A 22,424-nucleotide genomic window follows, 5' to 3' on the forward strand; every position below is an offset into this window, starting at 1 on the left:
TTTTAAGACAGGAGACAAAAGTAATCTTTAAAACTGACAGGAAGGATCCTGTAGGAAGGAAGAAGTTGGAGACACAGGCAAGAATGGGATGCCTAAGGATAGAGTTGCTAGATTTAGCAAACACAGGACGCCCAGTTAAATTCGAATTTCAGAAAAACAACGAACAGTTTTTCAGTGTGTGCCCCAAATATTGCTGGGTGTCTTATATTTTATCTGTCCATTCCAAAACAGTTCATCTCTAGGTAAAAGGGCTATAGCCTCAGATGTCCTAGGAAGGAATCAGAGCGCTCAAGTCCTTCCCAGCTGTCCCAGTACAACACTCTGGAATGAATTCCCAGTTCTACCAGAACTGTTAACAAGTAGAGAAGCTGGTTTGAATTTCAGCTTTTGCGGCTTTCCCATTCTCTCTAGGATGGCAACTGGGCAGGAAAATGCCGGACTAAAAGCTGTGGAAAAGTTCTAATTTGAAAAACCAGTCCGTAGGTGATGCAGAGGCTTTTGAACTGCAAAAGGGCTCTGGGCATACAGGACAGTGAGTCACAGGGTGCCTGGTCCAGGCCCAACTCTGGGCACCAAGTCCACTCAACTCAAGGGCAGGTACCCAAACGCAGCCAAGGGGTCAACAGGCGCCTGCGCATTGCCGCGACCCCGCCCTCTTCCAACCTTTCATCCGGGTCTCGGGCAGGGGCGTGTCTGGGCAGAGGGGCGGGTGGCGGTGGAAAGGAAGGATGTCGTGGGAGACTGGAGAGTGGGGAGGGAAGCGGGAAGGGGCGGGGGCGGAGCAGGGGGCGTGGCGGAGCGAGCGCGCGGTCACGTGACGTACGTGGCGACGTGTCGGCCATCTTGTGTTGTTGAGGCTGAGGACTGACTTGGGTTTTGAGACTCCCTGTCCCGGACCGCAGGTAACGAGCCATTCCGTGTCGCTACCCTGCTCGGCTCTGCTCCGCGCCCTGGCCCCGCCGCCTCGTCCTGGGCCGTCTGTGCCTCCGGTCCGCGCTCGTGTCCCTGCCTCTCCTGCTTGAGCTGGCCCGGCCGCATGGACACCCACAGGCCGCTCCGGCCGGCTTGGGCCGTCAGGCGACGGGACAGGTCAGGTGCAGGGCCGGAGAGAGCCTCCTCTCGGGCGAGGGGCGCTGGGGGCGCTGAGGGCCCTGGCGCGTCACGGCCGCAGGGATCCGAGGACCCCCTTGGCCAGGGCCTCTTGGCATTGCGAGGGGAGCCGAACAAGGCAGGAGGGTGGTGGGGTGGGCAGTGTCAGGCCGGCTTGTTCGGAGCCGGAGGGCTCGCCTTCCTCTGCCTGCTTTTCCGGGCCAGCCACTCGCCCAGCCTCGGGGTGCCCCGCTAACAGCTGCTGCGGCCAGACAGCTGCTTCTGCCGGCTCTCCTGTCCACACCTAGCCCCTGGGAGGTGCGCTCCTGCTTTCCCCACGGAGCATCTGGACGAAGGAGACTCCTTCCGTGGCGAGAGTACTGGGTCTGGACCAGGCCTGAGGCGAGGTGGAGCCACCATGATCGGAACCTTGGGACCGAGGCTGGGAAAGTAGAGCCCATGGCAGCCTTGGGGACCCGAATGTTCACATCAGGTTGAAATGGGCATTAACCTTAAGTGTCAGCAGTTTCCAAAAGCACTCTGAATACTTGTTTTGTGACTGAAACATAAATCAAGCGAACATGGAATGGGGGCCTGAAAGAAGCGGAGTGTATGATCGTATTCGAGAAGCAATAACGTTGTTTTGCAGTTAGTTATCTAGTACCGTGTTTTTTATTTTGTTGTTTTCATTTTCCTGCAAGTCAAAGCACTTAAACACACGTAGTCTCTGTGTAAGAAAGGTAAGTATTCCAGTTTAACTTGCAAGAAATTGAGTATGGGGCCAGAACCTGTGAACATCTTCCTATCTAGTGCTGTATACCTTGAATTAAGGCAGTTTTGATTCCCAGTGTTGTGTCTGGGGAAGGTATTCTTATATAGTATTTCCTTTTTAGAATCAAATGACTTCCTAGATTAGAAAAAATTTTTTGTCATTCTGTACTTTAATTTTGATCCTTCTAATATTTGTAGCTTTGGCCTTACAAATTTTGTCCATTTTGCCTAGAACACAAATACTTTCTCTTATTCATTGATGATTTTACGTGTTTTACTAGTTAGTATAGCAGTTTCTGGTGTGCTCAAACTGGAATATGTACTTTGCTTTTACATCAGATGTTGACATCAGAAGAGCACACTAGAAAAGTATTTAAGAGTGGCACGTAACTGGAAAAATGTCACATGGTGTTTCTTTCGAAATTTAACATCAATGAATACACTGGTGATGGTAGTGATTCACCAGAAAGGAGAAGGCTTCATGCCTTTTTGATACCTGACAAAGCATTTGAGAGTCTTGAGGCTGGAGAGGGAGAAGGGACTATGTGCTTCCATTCATTTGTTTATTCATTCATACATGCGTTTATTTGACAGATACCCTATTGAGTACTTACTACACCGTTATGTGCTGGGAGCAAAACAGACCAAACAATTCCTGTCTGTATGGAATTCATTTCTAGACAGATAGGTAAAATACATGATGTAGTGGTAAAATACATGATGTAGTGGTAAGCGATGTGAAGGAAAAAAATGAATCAGGGAGATAGAATAATAGGGATTTGGGGAGGGGTTAATTTTAAGTGTCCCGAGAAGGCCTCATGGAGAAGCTAACACTGGAGGAAAAACCCAACAGAGGTGAAGGTGCTGTTTCTTTAGCTTTACTGGGGTAAAAGTGCTCTAGGCTAGGGAGCAGCAAGAGCGAAGACCCAGAGACAAAAACTTAGTTGGGAGCGACTCAGGAGTAGACTGGGAAAAGCATGGAGGCTAGCCTAGGCCGAGAGGCAAGGGTGAGAGGGAGACTGGTGGGAGATGTGTGTACTTACCTCTTTGGTACTAAGATGAGATGGATTATTTGCTCTCCTGAATTCTTTTTTCTTACCTCTTGTGATTCTTGGAAAGGGATATCAGATTCTGGAGATTTGGGCCAGCAGTCAGCCTATGCAACCCCCTTCCCCTATGTAATTCCCCTCCCCATCCCCTAATTTGGAAAAATTTAGGATGCTCAAATATTTCAGGAAATTACAATGAATTATCTTTCTCAAAAGTAAATGTTTTAAAATGAGATTGGTGATAAACTGCTTGAAAGTGCTTTTCAAAAGCACTTGCTTTACAAGAAGGGGTATCTTTGGAAATTTCAGGATATTTGCAAATGTAGGGAAATGAGAAATTTTCCGTTGGCATTTAGACATATGATTAAGGAACATAACCAGGAAGAAAGGTGGAAACAGTGTATTAACTCAAATTATCCTTAATCTGGTTAGTAAAGAATTCCCTTAATAATGTGCTATCCAGCCCAGAGACTCTTCCTCTAATTCGTGTGCATATCCTTTACATTTTACACGTGTAGAACTTTGTGTGCTGAGTTTTTTATTCCTCCACTTTTACCTTTCAGACTAGTTCTCTAATCTGATACTTAATAGACATTTTTTTTTTGCAAAAAACATTTTCTGATTTCCTTCCAGCTTATCTCTATATTATTTTTACTGAGCTTTCATAAATGTCCTCGTCATTTTAGTTCAGCTGAGAAATTTTAATATTTTGGGTTTGAAATGCTTTTGCTGGTGAGATGCACATGTGAAAAACACTTTGGAGTAGGTTTACCTCAAAATCATGAGAAGATGGGAATTACAAGGTCAGTGTGTGAATGCAACTCCTTGTCTAAAAGGGAGGCATAGTGATGGTAGTGATGAGGTAGGGTTTTAACTAATTGCCTTTCTCCCTCTTGTTTTTCTGTTGTGTTTTTGAAATGACATTTCCAAATTATAATGTCTTTGATGTCGTATCAGCTCATTTGTTTTCATGACTCTGCATTTTAGTACTCCATATGTCTATTCTCTTTTTGTTGACCTTCACGTTGGAAGATGAAACTGTTGATAGTGATTGCTATCTGGGAGAACCTTTTTGGTTAAAAAGATTACTACTGTTGCTTTTATGATTGCCCTTCTATGGGATCTTTGACTTGTGCCATTTTCAAATTCTGACTTTGTTTGCAATTCTCCATTAGCCTCTGCTGATTAAATTTTCCATACTTTCTGTTTTATTCTATTTCTTATAGATTATAGTGGGACTAGTCTCATTAGGTTGAATCTACAGCCTATGTTGGTGTTAACCCAGGTCTCTTAGAGGCAAGTCAAATGTCCATTTTCCTTCAGTTTAAATTACCATGACATATTGTTTGGTCATTGTTGTAAAAGTCTGAACTCAAGCTTTTTTTCACTGCTTGACTCCCACTAGGGTTTTATGGTGATAAAGTCCTATGGTTTTTGCATGGGAGAGTATTTAAGAATAAAAGGAAAAATATATAAAATGAAAAAGAAATAAATAGAAGTTTAAAATAAGGTTAAAAAGTTCTAGAGTTTCCATTGGTTTTTAATGCTTTGAAAAATTACATCTCTTTAAAACTAGAGATTTTTATTTCATGTATAAACTTGCTAATAGGTAGCATTGCAGTGTTTCTTGACCAAATATTGTTTTTACATTTTATTCATGCTCTCAGATGAATGAGAAATATACTAAATTAATTATGTAGGAATGTAAAGTGATACGTTTATTGAATTGCCTATAGTTTTGTGTGAGGTTGAAAGAGGAGAGAGGTTTGAAAAACAAAGAATGTTCTCTTAATTGGCCAAACTTCATTTTATAAAAATATTTCAAAGTATTACATACTTCCCTACTTTAAGTAAATGAGGAACACAATTTTCTATTTTCTTATTAACTATGGGGTTTCGTTACCTTAATTATTATTATTTGAGATGGAATCTCACTTTGTTGCCCAGGCTGCAGTGCAGCGGCCTAATCTCGGCTCACTACAGCCTATGATAGAGCAAGACCCTGTCTCTTAGAGGGTTGAGGTTGCAGTGAGCCGTGATTGCACCGCTGCCCTCCAGCCTAGGTGATGGAGCAAGACCCTCCAAATAAGACAGAGTCTTGCTCTGTCACCTAGGCTGGAGCGCAGCGGTGCAATCACTGCCCACTGTAACCTCAACCTCCCAGGCTCAAGCCTTTCTCCTGCCTCAACTTCCTAAGTGGCTGGGATTACAGTTCCATGCCACCACATCTGGCCAATATTTTTTGTAGAGATGGGGTCTCACTGTGTTGCCTAGGTTGGTCTTAAACTTCTGGTCTAAAGTAATACTCCTGCTTCAGTCTCCCAAAGTGTTGAGATTATAGGCATGGGCCACTGTGCCCCACCAAGAATGCAATTTGAAAAAGTCACATCCACCTCTGATTTAATTTTGCAAAAAAAGTAGCCATGTTATAATTTCCAAAGGTCATATAACTTTACCCACTGAACTGTGTAATTTTTTAAGGGCAGGAGGAAAGGGAAGGAGAAGTGGATAATAAACTCTTCTATGGCTGGGTGCAGTAGTTCACACCTATAATCCCAGCACTTTGGGAGGCTGAGGTAGGAAGATCACTTGAGCCCAGGAGTTTGAGACCTGCCAGGGCAACATAGAGAGACCCCCATCTCTAAAAAAAGATTTTTAAAAAATTAGCTGAGTATGGTGGTGCACGCTTACAGTCCCAGCTACTCAGGAGGCTGAGGCTGGAGGATTGCTTGAGCCCAGGAGGTCAAGGCTACAGTGAGCTCTGGTTGTACCACTACACTCCAGCTGAGGGAACAAAGCAAGACCCCATTTTGAAAATAATTGGCTAGGTGCAGTGGCTCATGCCTATAATCCCAGCACTCTGGGAGATCAAGGTGGGCGGATCACTCAATGTCAGGAGTTCGAGACCAGCCTGGCCAACATGGCGAAACCCTGTGTCTACTAAAAATACAAAAATTAGCCAGGCATGGTGGTGCACACTTGTAATCCTAGCTACTCGGGAGGCTGAAGCAGGAGACTCGCTTGAACCTGGGAGGTGGAAGTTGCAGTGAGCTGAGATTGTGCCACTGCACTCCATCCTGGGCAACAGAGCGAGAGTCTGTCTCAAAAAAAAAAAAAAAAGAAAGAAAAAATCTCTGTCTGTCTGTCTCTCTACCTAGTGGCTTTCCTGTAGTTAATGGAATTGTCAACTTTAATTGTTAATTATTGTTCTTTGACTTTGTATAGCAATAAGGTATCATTTGATTTTAGCTGAGAAACTACTTGAAGATACTATACTTAAGTTCACTCCTTGTCACTTGGAATATCACCAACTTGTGAATTTTTAAGATACTGCCCCAACAGAGCATTAAAGGCAGGTTGTGATTTCGCAACTGAAAGCACACTTGGAGCTTTGCTCCCTGGACATTTTGGCAATAATCATATTTCTGAGGGTTCAGTGATTATTTGTGTAGGATGCATATTGCTGTGATGCGGCTTTTGTTTTTCTGTTAGATATATATTTTTTGAGATAGGGTCTCACTCTGTCACCCAGGCTGAATGGAGTGGTGCAGTTGCAGCTCACTGCAGCTTTGACCTCCCTGGGCTCACGTGATCCTCCTACCTCAGCCTCTCGAGTAGCTGGGACTACAGGCATGCGCCCCATGCCTAGCTAATTTTTGTAGAGATGGGGTTTTGCCATGTTGCCCAGGCTGGTCTTGAACTCCTGGGCTCAATCGATCACCTGCCTTGTCCTCCCAAAGTGTTAGGATTACAGGCATGACCCACTGTGCCTGGCAGTAGGTTTTAAAAGTTAATACCAAGTCCCTATAATGGAGTTTTGAATGAAAACCCCAAATAATCACTTCCCTGAAACCTCATGGTGGTCTTCATTTGTCAGCTTCGTAAGAATCACTTGGGACTTTTGTTAAGAAATATATAGTTTTCATTTCCATTGTAGAACTACTGAGACTTTTAGATGTTAGGGAATCTAGTTTATAAATACACCAGCTGAGCTAATCTTTTAACCAGGTTTGGAAGCCATTTTCTGCAGAATATATTCATGATGAAAAATTGTGCTTTTAAAGTTTCCTAAGAGGTTGCTGGGTGATTTATATTAATATTTTTATTATTTACAGTGTTAAAAGGATCTGAACAAAGTCTGCTCAAATCTCCTGCTGCGAACCAGCAGAATTTTTGAACAGGTAAGTGTGGAAGGGAAGCACAAAGCCTGAGGGCTTTTGCAAATAGGTAATTTCTGCTTTTAGGTTTTAGTTATTTTTGCCCTATTATTTCTCCTGAGGTTTTGGGTAGTGAGTAGAAACCTCTTCCCTGGTGCCTGTCAGATCCTTTATGAACAGTAAGAGTAACGTACCCTTTCTGCATTGATCCTGGTGTGAATTTATGTCTTAAACTGTCATAATAATTTTTTGTTGGCAAGAAACAAGGAGGAATGCTTTGGAGGCAGGGGTACTCTAAAGAACCAAAGAGCAGTTGACTTCATGAGGGATGTGAACCAGAAACTGGGAAGCTTTCAGGAGCCATAGTACTTGTAGATAGCACTTTTCTACCAGCTGGCCAGTGTCCTCTCTTGTCTCTTTTTGTCCTGCTTTAGTTGTGTTTGTGCATTCTGACCTTTCCCCCTTTAACAAACACAAACTCATGGTAGCAAGTGGCCACTTAATTCTTGGAGCCACATATGAACTTAGGCTCTAGTGCCAGTAGCCAACGGATTGCTAACACAGTGTTCATGTTTCAGATTCTTGGGAGGGGAGATTTGACTGGTTGAACTTGGCTCAGTTCTCCATCATTGATGAGACCAGTTATGGACGTAGGGTTGGAGTCTAGAAGTGCACACACAGTTAGCTGAAAGGTCCCACTCCTCATGGCGGGGGCAGGTCTCAGAGAAGGTAGAATGGTGACTGTTCTAGGTAGACTCCCAGAGAAGCTTTAGACATTTTTCCTTTTCTAGCATTCTAGAAAAATGTCCTGTGTATAGCTCTGCAGTTTCGATTTCTCTGTTCTAAAGAGTTAATGTATATGCCTATCTATCTTTTGGTGAATGAGGCCAGTAGGTCTCACCAGGCATACTTGTTGAAATTTATTAGTGCTGTTTTTGTTTGTTTGTTTGTTTGTTTGTTTGTTTTTTAGACAGTCTTGCTCTGTTGCCTGGGCTGGAGTGCAGTGGCACAATGTCAGCTCACTGTAGCTTCTGCCTCCCAGGTTCAAGTGATTCTCATGCCTCAGCCTCCTGAGTAGCTGAGATTACAGGTATTCGCCACCACATCCAGCTAATTTTTAGTAGAGATGGGGTTTTGCCATGTTGGCCAGGCTGGTCTTGAACTTCTGGGCTCAAGTGATCCACCCGCCTCGGCCTCCCAAAATGTTGGAATTACAGGTGTGAGCCACCACACATGGACTTCTTAGTGCAGTTTTTTAACAAAAATTCTTGATTTTGGAGGTTCAGAGGAGTGGCTGGGTAAAGGTTTAGCAAGCAGACATAAGCAAAGGAGAAGCTTTATGTGGACAAATTCGTTGGTTATTTCCATTGTTTGTTTTTTATAAATTTTAACTTCTCGATACTTTTTATAGTATTAAGCTACACTTGAGTATTAGGAAGCCATATAGAATTCGAAAGGTCCAACTTTATAGACTCTATTCACATTATTAGAGTAGTAATGGGGACCGTTACATTTGGGAAAGGATCAGTGAGACAGTGTAAACTTTTGAAATAATACATTTTTGTATTCCAGAATTATTAAATAATACTGAAGCAAACTTTTTTAATGGAACATTTTGAAGTCCTGTGTATTTTTTTTATTTTTGTATTTTTTTTTTTGAGACAGAGTTTCATTCTTGTTGCTGAGGCTGGAGCACAATGGCGCCATCTCAGGTCACCACACCGTCCGCTTCCCCGGCTCAAGCAGTTCTCCTGCCTCAGCCTCCCAAGTAGCTGGGATTACAGGCATGCGCCACCACACCACGCTAATTTTGTATTTTTGCTGGAGACAGGGTTTCTCCATTTGGTGAGGCAGGTCTCAAACTCCCGACCTCAGCTTATCCGCCCGCCTCGGCCTCCCGAAGTACTGGGATTATAGGCGTGAGCCACTGTGCCTGGCCTTAATTTTTGTTTTTTGAGATGGAGTTTCACTCTTGTTGCCCAGGTTGGAGTGCAGTGGCACGATCTTGGCTCACTGCAACCTCCGCTTCCTGAGTTCAAGCGATTCTCCTGCCTCAGACTCCCAAGTAGCTGGGATTACAGGTGTGTGCCACCACACCCAGCTACTTTTTAATATTTTTAGTAGAGACAGGGTTTCACCATGTTGGCCAGGCTGGTCTCGAACTCCTGACCTCAGGTGATGCACCTACCTCGACTTCCCAAAGTGCTGGGATTACAGGCGTGAGCCACTGTACCCAGCCCCTATTTATTATTGTTTGTAGCTCGTATATACTTGGTGACACCTAATTGCTTAGCTAATATTTTATTACTTACATTTTACTGTATTATTATGTCTAGATTTTTGATGCAAAGGCTAGGAACTAATAAAAGTGATTTATTATAGAGTGATATGTCTAATGACAGCCCACAAATATGACCTCTGATTCCTCTTTTTTTTTTTTTTTTTTTTTTTTTTTGAGACGGAGTCTCGCTCTGTCGCCCAGGCTGGAGTGCAGTGGCCAGATCTCGACTCACTGCAAGCTCCACATCCCGGGTTCACGCCATTCTCCTGCCTCAGCCTCCCGAGTATCTGGGACTACAGGCGCCCGCCACCTCGCCCGGCTAGTTTTTTGTATTTTTTTAGTAGAGACGGGGTTTCACCGTGTCAGCCAGGATGGTCTCGATCTCCTGACCTCATGATCCGCCCGTCTCGGCCTCCCAAAGTGCTGGGATTACAGGCTTGAGCCACCGCGCCCGGCCTGATTCCTTTTTTTTTAACCACGGTTGTTTTTAGCAGATGGTAGCTGAATTCATTTTTAAGGTAGAAGAGTTCTTTCTTATATTGTACGTTTTCTTAAATCTGGATGTTGACATAAGACGTATTCAGAGCTTTGTGAGGTTTAAAAGGATTTCTGCATAATTTGTGTAAAATTTTCACGGGCTGGGTGCGGCATGGCTTACATCTGTAATCCAGGCATGTTGGGGGGTTGAGGCTGGAGGATCACTTGAGTCCAGGAGTTTGAAACTAGTCTGGGAAACATAGGGAGATCATGTCTCTACGAAAATAAAAAAGTTTGGCTGGGCATGGTGGCTCACGCCTGTAATCTCATCCCTTTGGGAGGCTGAGACAGGCGGATCGCTTGAGGTCAGGAGTTTGGGACCAGCCTAACCAACATGGTGAAACCCTGTCTCTACTGAAAATACAAAAATTAGCCGAGTGTGTTGGCACGCGCCTGTAGTCCCAGCTACTTGGGAGGCTGAGACAGAAGATTATCTTTTGAACCTGAGAGTGGAGGCTGCAGTGAGCCAAGATTGAGTCACTGCACTCCAGCCTGAGTGATAGAGCAAGACTCTGAGCAAGACTCTGTCTCAAAATAAATAAATAAAAATAAATAATTAGCTCCGTGTGGTGTAGTGCATGCCTTGGTCCCAGTTCCTTGGGAGGCTGAGGCTGGGAGATCCCTTGGCCTGGGAATTTGAGGCTGTACAGCGCTGCGATTGCACCACTGCAATCCTACCTGGGTAACAGAGCAAGACCTTGTCTCAAAAAAAAAAAAAAATTTTTTTTTTCACAGGATCTAGGGAATCCCTCTGTGGAAAACATTGGCTTATGGTAAGATTATCAAATGATGTGGCAATGTTGATGGCATTGTATTTTTTCCTAAAATATTTCATTTTTGCTGATTTTATTCTTTTCACCAAAAGGAGGAAGAAAGAAGGAGAAATGTTTATATTGTTCAGAAACAGTAGGAAGAATGATAATATTAGCAATATGTTTTCTTCTGTGGTGATATTGTGGCTAGTATCTTCTTTGGGAACAAAGTGCCTTTTATTCAAGTTCTGGGCATGGAGGAAGTCTTGGGAGCTCTGGTCTCTTCAGTATTGGTCCTTGGGTTATACAGATTGACGAGGAATTGGCAGAAGTTTTTGAGGTTTAAAATTCCTCCTGTACAACAAGAATTTGGTTGTACAGACTGACAAGGAATTGTCTTGGTACTTTCTATTTGATAAATCATGGCTTAGGTCTCCAGGAGTAGCCATAACCAGGGGCTCTCATGATCAGTTTCTTGGGAATTGATGTGTGGTGCTCCCCAAACCATGACCAGATGTTTTTGGTTAACTGGATTAGCAGCCGTCCTTCAAGATCAGTGAATCAGAGAGCCCTTTAGTTCTGGAATCTGACCCTCTTCTTAGCTTTTTATATTACTTCTACCATTGGGATTTTTTTTTTTTTTTTTTTTTTTGAGGTGGGGTTTCGCTGTTTTGCCCAGGCTGGAGTGAAGTGGAGCCATCTTGGCTCACTGCAGCCTCCATCCCCTGGGTTCAAGTGATTTTCCTGCCTCAGCCTCACTAGCAACTGGGATTACAGGCACGTGCCACCATGCCTGACTCATTTTTGTATTTTTAGTAGAGACGAGGTTTCATCATGTTGGCCAGGCTGGTCCCGGACTCTTGACTTCAGGTGATCCACCTGTCTTGGCCTCCCAAAGTGCTAGGATTACAGGCATGCGCCACCGCTCCCAGCCTTTTTGTATATTTTTTTAATTAAAAAAAACTTTTTTTGAGACAAGGCCTTGCTCTATCCCTCAGGCTGCAGTGCAGTGTTGCAGTCGCAGCTCACTGCAGCCTTGACCTTCTTGCACTCAGGTGATCCTCCCACCTCATCCTCCTGAATATAGGAGTACAGGCTTACGCCACTGCACATGGCAAAGTTTTCTATTTTTTATAGAAACTGGCTTTTGCCACATTGCCTAGGCTGGTCTTGAACTCCTGGACTCAAGCTATCCTCCCGCCTTGGTCTCCCAAAGTGCTAGGATTACAGGCGTGAGCCTCCATGTCCAGTGTTTGTACCTTTATTAATGAAGTTTCCCATAATGTATTTTATAAGAACATACACTCTTCCTTAATTGAGGGCAACTATATTGTTTAATTGTGTGGTGCAAGGGGGTGGGAGTTTGGGGACAGTGAACAGAATGGAGATTGAGAAAAGGAAAGAAAAGTGACTTTGTACAAAATGAATTCTTCTGAAAATTGCAAGGAACTGGGGAAAAAAGCAATATTGAGTACCGTATCAGTATGTAGTGAAAAGCTTGAGGGCTTTTGAGCAGGGAGATGTGGGTTTGATCTTTTGTCGCTTGGCCAGGTGCAGTGGCTCACGCCTGTAATTCCAGCACTTTGCGAGGCTGAGTGAATTGCTTGAGTCCAGGAGTTCAAGACCGGCCTGGGCAACATGGCGAAACCTCATTTCTTTAACAACAACAACAAAAAAGTAGCTGGGCATGGTGGCATGGGCCTGTAGTCCTAACTACAGCCTCACTGCAGCCTCAGCCTCCCAGGCTCAAGTGATCCTCCCATTGCACTCCATCCTGGGTGACAGAATAAGACCCTGTCTCAAAAAAAAAAAAAAAAAGAAACCAAAAAAAATTTTCTGGCCAGGCATGGTGGCTCACGTCTGTAATCCCAGCACTGTGGGAAGCCCAGGCAGGTGAATCACCTGAGGTCAAGAGTCGGGACCAGCCTGGCCAACATGGAGAATCCCCATCTCTACCAAAAATACTAAAATTAGCTGGGTGTTTGTGGTAGGCACCTGTAATCCCAGCTACGCAGGAGGCTGTGGCACCAGAATCTCTTGAACCTGGGAGGTGGAGGTTGCAGTGAGCTGAGGTTGCACCACTGCACTCCAGTCTGGGTGACAGAGTGAGACTCCATCTCAAAAAAAGAAAAAAAAATTCTGTTACTTATTACATGTAACTTTAAACAGGTTAACCTTTTGGAGCCTAACTATCTTTATCTGTAAAGTATGTCCTATGGTTATGGTATCAATGAAAAATCTAAGTATAATACCTGGCATGCACTAAGTAGGCCCTCAGTGAGTGGTGGCTTTTATGTTGCTGTTACTATGTAAATAGGTAAATTTTGATTACAAAATTTCATCTTTTAAATTGATTTTTTAGATACAGGGTCTTGCTCTGTCATGCAGGCAGTTTGCTGCAGCCTGGAACTCCTGAGCTAAAGTGATTCTCTGACTTCAGCCTCCTAAGTAGCTGGAGCTATACACGCGGTCCACCACACCAAACTAACTTTTATTTCATTTTACTTTTTAAAAATTTTTTGTAGAGGCCGGGCGCGGTGGCTCTCACCTGTAATCCCAGCACTTTAGGAGGCTGAGGCAGGCAGATCATGAGGTCAAGAGTTCGAGACCAGCCTGGCCAACATGGTGAAACCCTGTCTCTACTAAAAGTAGAAAAATTAGCCGGGTGTTGTGGTGCGGGCCTATAATCCCAGCTACTTGGGAGGGTGAGTCAGGAGAATCCCTTGAACCCGGGAGGTAGAGGTTGCAGTGAGCTGAGATTGCACCACTGCACTCCAGCCTGGGCAACAGAACAAGACTCTGTCTTGCAGCGGGGAAAAAAAAATTGTAGAGATGAAGCCTTAAGCCTGGTCTTGAGCTCCTGGGCTCAAGTGATCCTCCTGCCTTGGCCCCCAAAGTTCTGGGATTAGAGACCTGAGCCACTGTGCCTGGGTTACAGCTAATTTTTTAAAAGTTATTTATTTATTTATTTAAGACGGAGTCTCACTCTGTTGCCCAGGCTGGAGTGCAGTGGCGTGATCTCGGCTCACTGCAAGCTCCTCCTCCCGGGTTCACACCGTTCACCTGCCTCAGCCTCCCAAGTAGCTGGGACTACAGGCGCCCGCCACCACGCCCGGCTAATTTTTGTATCTTTAGTAGAGATGGGGCTTCACCATGTTAGCCAGGATGGTCTTGATCTCCTGACCTCTTGATCGCCCGTCCTGGCCTCCCAAAGTGCTGGGATTACAGGTGTGAGCCACCACGCCCGGCCTAAAAAGTTGTTTTAAGAGGGGGTCTCGCTGTGTTACCTAGGCTGGTTTAGAACTCTTAACCTCAAGCAATCCTCCCACCTTGGCCTCCCAAAGTGCTTGAGGTTACAGGTATCAGCTACCATACCCAGCCATCTTTGTGAGTTTCGAATAGACATGTCAGTGAGTTCTGTTTGTGGGTCTTTTGTCTTTAAAAAAATATTTAAACCCAGCAAATATTTGAATGATTGCCTTGTGCCAGGTGCTGGACTAGCCCTGGTGGTTGAGCAAAACACATGCTGTTCTGTCTTCACAGGCCTTACAGCCCAGTGAGAGAGGCAGCCAAACAATCATTTAAGTAAAATCCAAAATGTGAAAAGTCTTTTTGTCCTTGGAAAGGGTACAGTTTGAAAACACTAGATACTTTCTGAATAAGTGTCACGTTTTGGATCTTGGTGTTCTTTTTTTTTGGAGATGGAGTTTCGCTCTTGTTTCCCAGGCTGGAGTGCAGTGGTGCGATTCTCGGCTCACTGCAACCTCCATCTCCTGGGTTCAAGCAATTCTCCTGCCTCAGCCTTCCAGGTAGGTGGAATTACAGGACCATTACATGTCCGGGTAACTTTTTGTATTTTTAGTAGAGACAGGGTTTCACCATGTTGGCCAGGCTGGTCTCGAACTCCTGACCTAGGTGATCCACCCACCTCGGCCTCCCAAAGTGTTGGGACTATAGACATGAGCCACCACACCTGGCCAGATCTTGGTGTTCTTATTGTCAGTGATATTGTATGCCCTTTGATATGCTCTATAGGGTATTTATGTATGTTTTAAGTTTATTTATGTGTTTTTAAGTTTTTGTTGTTGTTGTTTGTTTTTAAAGAGAGTGTCTTGGTCAGTCACACAGACTGGAGTGTGATGGCACAGTCTTGGCTCCCTGAAACCTCTGCCTCCTGGGCTCAAGCTATCCTCCCACCTGTACCTCCTGAGTAGCTGGGACTCCAGGCGTACGCCACCATGCCTGGCTAATTTTTTTTTTTTTTTGGTATTTTTTTGTAGAGATAGGGTTTCACCATGTTGCCCAGGCTTTATTTTTGGTTTTCATTTTTTCTTCTTTCTCTGAGATAGATGTTAATCAACTTTTTGATCTTAGGACCTCTTTACCCTCTTAAAAGTTATTGAGGGCCCCAAGGAGCTTTTGGTTTTTTAGTTATATCTGTTTATCATATCAAGAAATTTAAAAAGTATTAGTTCATTTAAAAATAACAAACTCATTACATGCTAACATAAATATATTTTTAGTATGACATAACTATTTTCTACACCATTTCTAAAAATTTGTTGATAGGATTGGCATTGTTTTACCTTTTTACAGATTTCTTTTATGTCTTGCTTTATGGAAGGCAACTGGGTTATATTTGCTTCTGCATTCAGTCTGTTGCTATTTATTACTTTGGTTGAAGTATATGAAGGAAAATTATCCTCACAATGATATTATATATATATAATATATATATAGTTGTAATAGAGAATTTTAATAGCTTTTACAGATAATTGCAGATATTCTTTGATATTACACTAAAATTTGACTAGCAGTGTTTTTTTTCTTTTTTTGTATTTTAAATTTTTATTGCTTTACTTTAACACTGGGTAACCAAGTAGTGTTTTTTTAAAAGGTTAGTTGTGATATGAAATCTGAGTTATATCAATAGTTTGCCCTCTGTAAATATAAAATCCATTTGTCTAGCTTCCATGTTGAATGGATATCTTATACAGTATCAAAAAATCACTTTCATTGAAATCAGCACTTATCAGAAAAGCCTTTAAATATTGGAAAACTTTCTGACTCATGGTGACGAATAGAAACTTTAACAAAATTCTAAGTTTTGCTTGAAAGGTCAAATTTTTTTTTTTTTTTTTTTGAGACGGAGTCTCGCTCTGTTGCCCAGGCTGGAGTGCAGTGGCCAGATGTCAGCTCACTGCAAGCTCCGCCTCCCGGGTTCACGCCATTCTCTTGCCTCAGCCTCCCGAGTAGCTGGGACTACAGGCGCCCGCCACCTCGCCCGGCTAGTTTTTTTTTGTTTGTTTGTTTGTTTTTTTTTTTTTTTTTTTGAGACGGAGTCTCGCTCTGTCACCCAGGCTGGAGTACAGTGGCCGGATCTCAGCTCACTGCAAGCTCCGTCTCCCAGGTTTATGCCATTATCCTGCCTCAGCCTCCCGAGTAGCTGGGACTACAGGCGCCCGCCACCTCGCCCGGCTAGTTTTTTGTATTTTTTTAGTAGAGACGGGGTTTCACCGTGTTAGCCAGGATGGTCTCGATCTCCTGACCTCGTGATCCACCCGTCTCGGCCTCCCAAAGTGCTGGGATTACAGGCTTGAGCCACCGCGCCCGGCCAAGGTCAAATTTTATAATTGGCCACAAGTACTCTGAATTGTTTTTCTTGAAGTCTCATTCGTTTTGAAAAAAAATATCTGCTACATACACAAGTCTGGACAGCCGTATTGTGTGCAGCTATTCTTTCAAGTCAAAATTATGTTCTGTGGAAAAAAGCAACTAATTGAGCTTGTAACCCAAAACAGTTGCATTAAATATCATTCTTCATGACTTTGTATGCAGTAGAAATGCATATTTCCCATTTCATCATGTAGAATATTAAAAAGATGTGTTCCTAGGGATCAAGATTAATACAATTAATATTTTTTACTCCTTCGTCATGGGCATTCATAATAAAAGTGGCTTTTCCCCCCTCTCTCTTATGAGTATGTGCCACATGGCAGTGAAGAATACAGTGACTGCTGGTACAGTTTGTTGCAATTAACTTCAGTCATGCTGTAGTGCCAGCAGTTTTCCCCATCACTATACAGTCTGTGCAAGTGTCAACACATTGAAAAATGCAAATAATATTTTAGTTTTTGCAATAGAAAATTCTCAAACTAGCAAATGAGATCACAATAGTATTTTGTAATAGTATTATTAAGAAAATACATCATGGATGCCCTGAAAGAGTTTGGAGGTCCATAGATTGTACTTTGTAAACTGCTGCTTTGAGGAGTAGAACACTTTTCAGTGTTACATTTACATATGTTACATTGATTTTTTAAAAACTGATTTTAAAACATAAGTGTTTGAAATTAGAATAAACACATCACTGAAGGTTTTTAGATATTACTGAGAATTTTTAGTGCTGAGTAGATAAGAATTTGTTTATAAGTTAGGATGAGTTGTAATTTTCTGCTATGAAGAAAATGTTCTATGAATCTCCACCATCCAGTACTGTAACTACTAGCCACTTGTTTCTGTTGAGCACTTGAGATACTACTAGCTCGTGTGACTGAGGAACTGCATTTTTAAAAAGTGTAGAAAAAAACTTTTTTTTTTTTTTTTTGAGAGGGAATCTTGCTCTGTTGCATAGGCTGGAGTGCAGTGGCACGACCTCTGCTCACTGTAACCACTGTCTCTCGGGTTCAAGCTATTCTCCAGCCTCAACCTCCCGAATAGCTGGGATTACAAGCACCCACCACCGTGCCCAGCTGATGTTTTGTATTTTTTATTAAGAGACAGGGTTTCACCATGTTGGCCAAGCTGGTCTTGAACTCCTGACCTCAAGTGATGAGATCGCCTTGGCCTCCCAAAGTGCTGGGATTACAGGCGTGAGCCACTGGGCCCGGCCTTAACTTTTAAATTGTAACTTTTTTTTAAAATAATAGGCTTTAGTTTTTAGAACAGTTGTAGATTTATAGAAAATTGAGAAGATAGTGCAGAATTCCAGTTATTAACATCTTACATTACTAGGGTACATTGTTATAATTAATAAACCAATATTGATACATTGTCATTAATTAAAGTCCCTCATTTATTTACATTTCCTTAATTGTACCTAGAGTCTTTCTCTGTTTCAGAATTCCATCCAGGATACCACGTTATACCTAGTCATGCATTCTTAGGCTTCTCTTAGCTATGACAGTTTCTCTGACTTTCCTTGTTTTTGATGACCTTGACAAGTTTGAAGAGTACTTGTTATTTTGTAGAATGACTCTCTTTTAGAATTTGATGTTTTTCATGATTAGACTGTGATTATGGATTTTTAGAGAAAGATTACAAAGTGCCATTTTCATCATATTGAGAGTATATATGTCATCATGTTTTATCATCCTTGATGATGTTGACCTTCATACGTTGTTAGGTTTGTCCACTGTAAAGTTATTCCCTCTGGTGCCTTTGAAGAACTGATTTTTTTTTTCTTTTTTTTTTTGAGACGGAGTCTCTGTCTGTCATCCAGGCTGGAGTGCAGTGGTGCGATCTTGGCTCCCTGCAAGTTCCGCCTCCCGGGTTCACGCCATTATGCTGCCTCAACCTCCTGAGTAGCTGGGACTACAGGCACCCGCCACCATGCCTGGCTAATTTTTTCTGTATTTTTTAGTAGAGATGGGGTTTCACCATGTTAACCAGAATGGTCTCAATCTCCTGACCTCGTGATCCACCCGTCTCGGTCTCCCAAAGTGTTGGGATTACAGGCGTGAGCCACCGCACTGGGCCGAGGAACTGATTTTAAAATTTTAGTTAATCTTAATTTAACTTTACATAGCCATATGTGGCTAATGGGTGCTGTGTCAACAGTACAATTGTAGATAATGTTCTTCAGTTTTAAATTTTAGCTAAAACTTTAACATCTGTTTTAATACCTTTAAAGAAGGCAATTTAACATAAAAGAAATATTAAAGCTTAGTCTTGGAATACATTGTTTTTTGGGGGGTGCAGTCTGTTTACTTTTAGTAAGTTTAGTCTTTTTTAAAAAAAGTTTTCTGAGGTAAAATTTACAATAAAATACCTTCATTTTAAGTATGCTCATTAAGTGTACATTTTGATGAGTTTTCAAAAATGCACACACTGATGTAACTATTACTGGAATCAAGATAAGTAACATTTTCATTATCCCCAGAAGTTTCCCCCAGCTGTTTTGTAGTCATTTTTCCTCCTCTACCACTATTTTCTGTGACTTACTGATTAATAGTTGCATCTTCTAGAATTTCATGTAAATGGAAATCATTTTTAGGTCTGGCATTTTTTCCCCCTATTTTAATACTTTTATGTTCGGGGGTAAATGTGCAGATTTGTTACATAGGCAAATATGTGTCATGGGAGTTTGTTGTATAGATCAGTGCCCATTAGTTATTTTTCCCAATCCTCTCCCTCCTCCCACTCTCCACCCTCCATCGTCTGAGAGGCCTCAGTGTGTGTTGTTTCCCTCTGTGTGTGCATGTGTTCTTATTATTTAGCTGCCACTTTTAAGTGAGAACATGCAGTATTTGGTTTTCTGTTCCTGCATTGGTTTGCTAAGGATAATGGTCTTTAGCTCCATCCATGTTCCTGCAAAGGACATGATCTTTTTCTTTTTTATGGCTGCAGGATCTGGCATCTTTTGCTTAACATAATTATCTGTGATTCATCCATATTGCTGCATGCAAATAGTTTGTTTTTTAATGTCAAGAATATTCCAAGGTATGACTTTACAGTATTTGTTCATAATATTATTTATGAACATTTGGATTGTCCTCAGTTTTGGGCTATTAGAATAAAGCTGACCTTAATTTTATGGCATAGGTAATGATTCAGAATTGTATTGGGTTGCAGTGTTTATCACAATACTATAAATAGAAATTTAAATTCCTGTTAGGAAGGAGAAAAGGCAGCAGAGTATCTGTAATTTTTTTGAAGACATGCCATAGAAAGGATAATTCACATAGAAATAATGTTTTGCAAGGTTTTATGTATAGTGTATGGGCCAGGTAGGTGTAGACAATTCCTTGGACTTTTGTTGGCTTTCTAGGGGGAAAAAAAAGTTCTTTGTTAATTCCTTAGGTAAAATGTTTAGTAATAAAGTGAGTATTGAAGCCTAAGTTTGCTTCATGAGGTTTTGTCGTCAGTAAATGTGTTAACAGATCATATTTTAAAAATTACTCAGAAATGTTGGTGTGTTTATTAGTGGAGAGATTTAGTGTCGCCAGATTAGATGGAGGCGTAAGGAAAAGGTGTTTTCTGCTATAGTAGATGGGAGAAGACTTTCCTTTTTTTTTTTTAAACCTTAAAATTCTTTTTAAACCAAGTTAAAGTTGAAAAGAGTGATAACTTCCTATGACATTTATGTTGGGACTGTAAAAGTATTTCAGCAGGCCAGGCCTCTGCTTTTTGTGATAATTAAAATACATTTTGTTATAAAGTAATGAAAGAATATTATTGCAAGTTTTGAGAGTAGCGGGCAAGTCATTAATTTCACCTCACTAATATTCCTTTGTCTTGTGTTCTTTTCACCTTTTTTTGGACATATATATAACTATACTGTGTGCAGATGTTACGATAGCTGTCTTTTGTTGAGCGAATGTGCCACTTTTACAAGATTGCTTCCAGTCTTTTACTATTATAAGTAATGTGGGTCCCCCTCATGTTTGGACTTTTTCCTTTTCATCTTCTTACTTAGCTGTTTTCTGACATTTGAAAAAAAGCATTCGAAGATCTACATTCTTTTAGCCTAGTACATGAGTCTTGCTTCGTTTGAATGTAGACCTTTTTATGGTCTTAGGAGCTGACAGATTTGAAGATTATTTTGTCAAGATAATGGTGTTTTTTGTTTTGTTTTGTTTTTTGAGACAGAGTCTTACTCCATCACTCTGACAGCAGTGGCGCAATCTTGGCTCACTGCAACCTCCACCTCCCGCGTTCAAGCAATCCTCATGCCTCAGTCCTCCCTTCTAGCTGGGATTACAAGCATGTGCCACCACATCTGGCTAATTTCTTTTTGTATTTTTAGTGTAGAGATGGTGTTTCACCATGTTGGCTAGGCTGGTCTTGAACTCCTGGCCTCATGTGATCTGCCGCCTTGGCCTCCCAAAGTGCTGGGATTACGGGCATGAGCCACCGCGCCTGACCGGTGTTTTTTTGTTTTGTTTTTTAATGGCAAAAATTTAAGCAGGGAATGCATTTAATATGTCATCGGAAGACATGCATTTTAAATAGTTTAGCCGGGCGTGGACCGCGCCCGGCTAAACTATTTAAAATGCATGTCTTCCGATGACATATTAAATTAGACCATCCTGACTAACACGGTGAAACCCCGTCTCTACTAAAAATACAAAAATTAGACGGGTGCGGTGGCGGGTGCCTATAGTCCCAGCTACACGGGAGGCTGAGGCAGGAGAATGGCGTGAACCCGGGAGGCGGAGCTTGCAGTGAGTAGAGATCGCGCCACTGCACTCCAGCCTGGGTGACGGAGCGAGACTCCTTCTTAAAAAATAAAAAATAAAATAAAATAAAATAGTTTAGATAGCTTTGTTTCATGCTCACTGAAGTTTTTTTGATCCAGGGTCTCACTTTGTATCCCAGGCTGGAGTGCAGTGTCACGATCACAGCTCACTGCAGCCTCGACCTCCTGGGCTGAGGTGATCTTCCCACTTCAGCCTCCCCAGGAGCTGGGACCACAGGTGTGCACCACCACACCCAGCTAATTTTTTTTTTTTTTTTTTTTTTTTTTGTAGAAATGGGGTTTTGCCATGTTTCCCAGGCTAGTCTGAAACTCCTGGACTCAAGTAATCCAACTGCGTCGGCCTCCCAAAGTCCTGGGATTACAGGCGTGAGCCACCATGCTTGGCCTTGAAGTATTTGTAATTGCTAAACCATTTATGGTTTATTTAACCTTTATTAAAAACAACTGGAGCTGGGCCTAGTCGTTCATACCTGCAATCCCACTGCTTTGGGAGGCTGAGGCAAGAGAATCACTTGCACCCAGGAGTTTGAGGTTACAGTGGGCTATGGGTGCAGCCCTGCACTCTAGCCTGGGCAACAGTGAGACACTGTCTCTAAGAAACAATAATAATAATTGATATGTAAAATATGGTAAATACATGCACAAATGTGAAGTTTATCGTTCAATACATTTTTACATGTGTATATACTTTTGTAGTCACCACTTCGATCATGATAGCGAACTTTTCCAGCACTCCAATTCCCTCTCCTTCCTGTGTAGTAGTCCCCTCTTCCCATGATGAGTACGTTCCTGACATCTGTCACCATTTATTATCTATTTGTCTTAGTCTGTTGGTGTTGCTATAAAGGAATACCTGAGGCTGGGTGATTTATAAAGAAAAGAAGTTTATTTGGCTCATTGTTCTGTAGGCAGTATAAGAAACGTCTACTTCTCGTGAGGGCTTCAGGCTGCTTCCACTCATAGTGGAAGGCAAAGGGGAGCCAGTTTGTTTAGATCTCATGGTGAGGGGAGCAAGAGAGAGAGAGAGGAGGGAGGTGTCAGGCTGTTTTTAACAACTAGGTCTCTTGGGAACAAATCAAGTAAGGACTCACTCATTACTGTGAGAGTGGCACCAAGGCATTCATGAGGGATCTGCCCATAATCCAGACACCTCCCATTAGACCTTGCCTCCAGCATTGGTGATCAAATTTCAACATGAGATTTGTAGGGGTCAAATACCCAAACCATAGTACTCTTCTTGAACATCACGTAAAAGAAATCATACAGTATATATTTTTTCCTAGCCAGCTTGTTTTTCTAAACATGGTA

At 42.3% G+C, this 22,424-nt stretch overlaps 1 protein-coding gene across 7 annotated transcripts in view; it reads left to right on the forward strand.

Moving 5' to 3' along the window:
* The first annotated feature begins 812 nt into the window (after positions 1-812).
* The window catches only part of LOC105473906 (GRB10 interacting GYF protein 2), a 164,072-nt gene continuing 142,460 nt past the window's right edge, over positions 813-22,424 (forward strand). For 3 of the 7 annotated variants that reach the window (XM_011728101.2, XM_071073571.1, XM_071073572.1), the window contains exons 1-2: positions 813-902; positions 7,025-7,090. The gene's annotated coding sequence lies outside the window, so the exon portion shown is untranslated. Of the gene's footprint in view, positions 903-4,135; positions 4,206-7,024; positions 7,091-10,619; positions 10,658-22,424 lie in introns of all 7 variants that reach the window. The other 4 variants (XM_071073568.1, XM_071073566.1, XM_071073567.1 and 1 more) reach the window with 4 other exon arrangements.

This window comes from Macaca nemestrina, chromosome 11 (genome assembly GCF_043159975.1).
Source record: "Macaca nemestrina isolate mMacNem1 chromosome 11, mMacNem.hap1, whole genome shotgun sequence".
Lineage (NCBI taxonomy): Eukaryota > Metazoa > Chordata > Mammalia > Primates > Cercopithecidae > Macaca > Macaca nemestrina.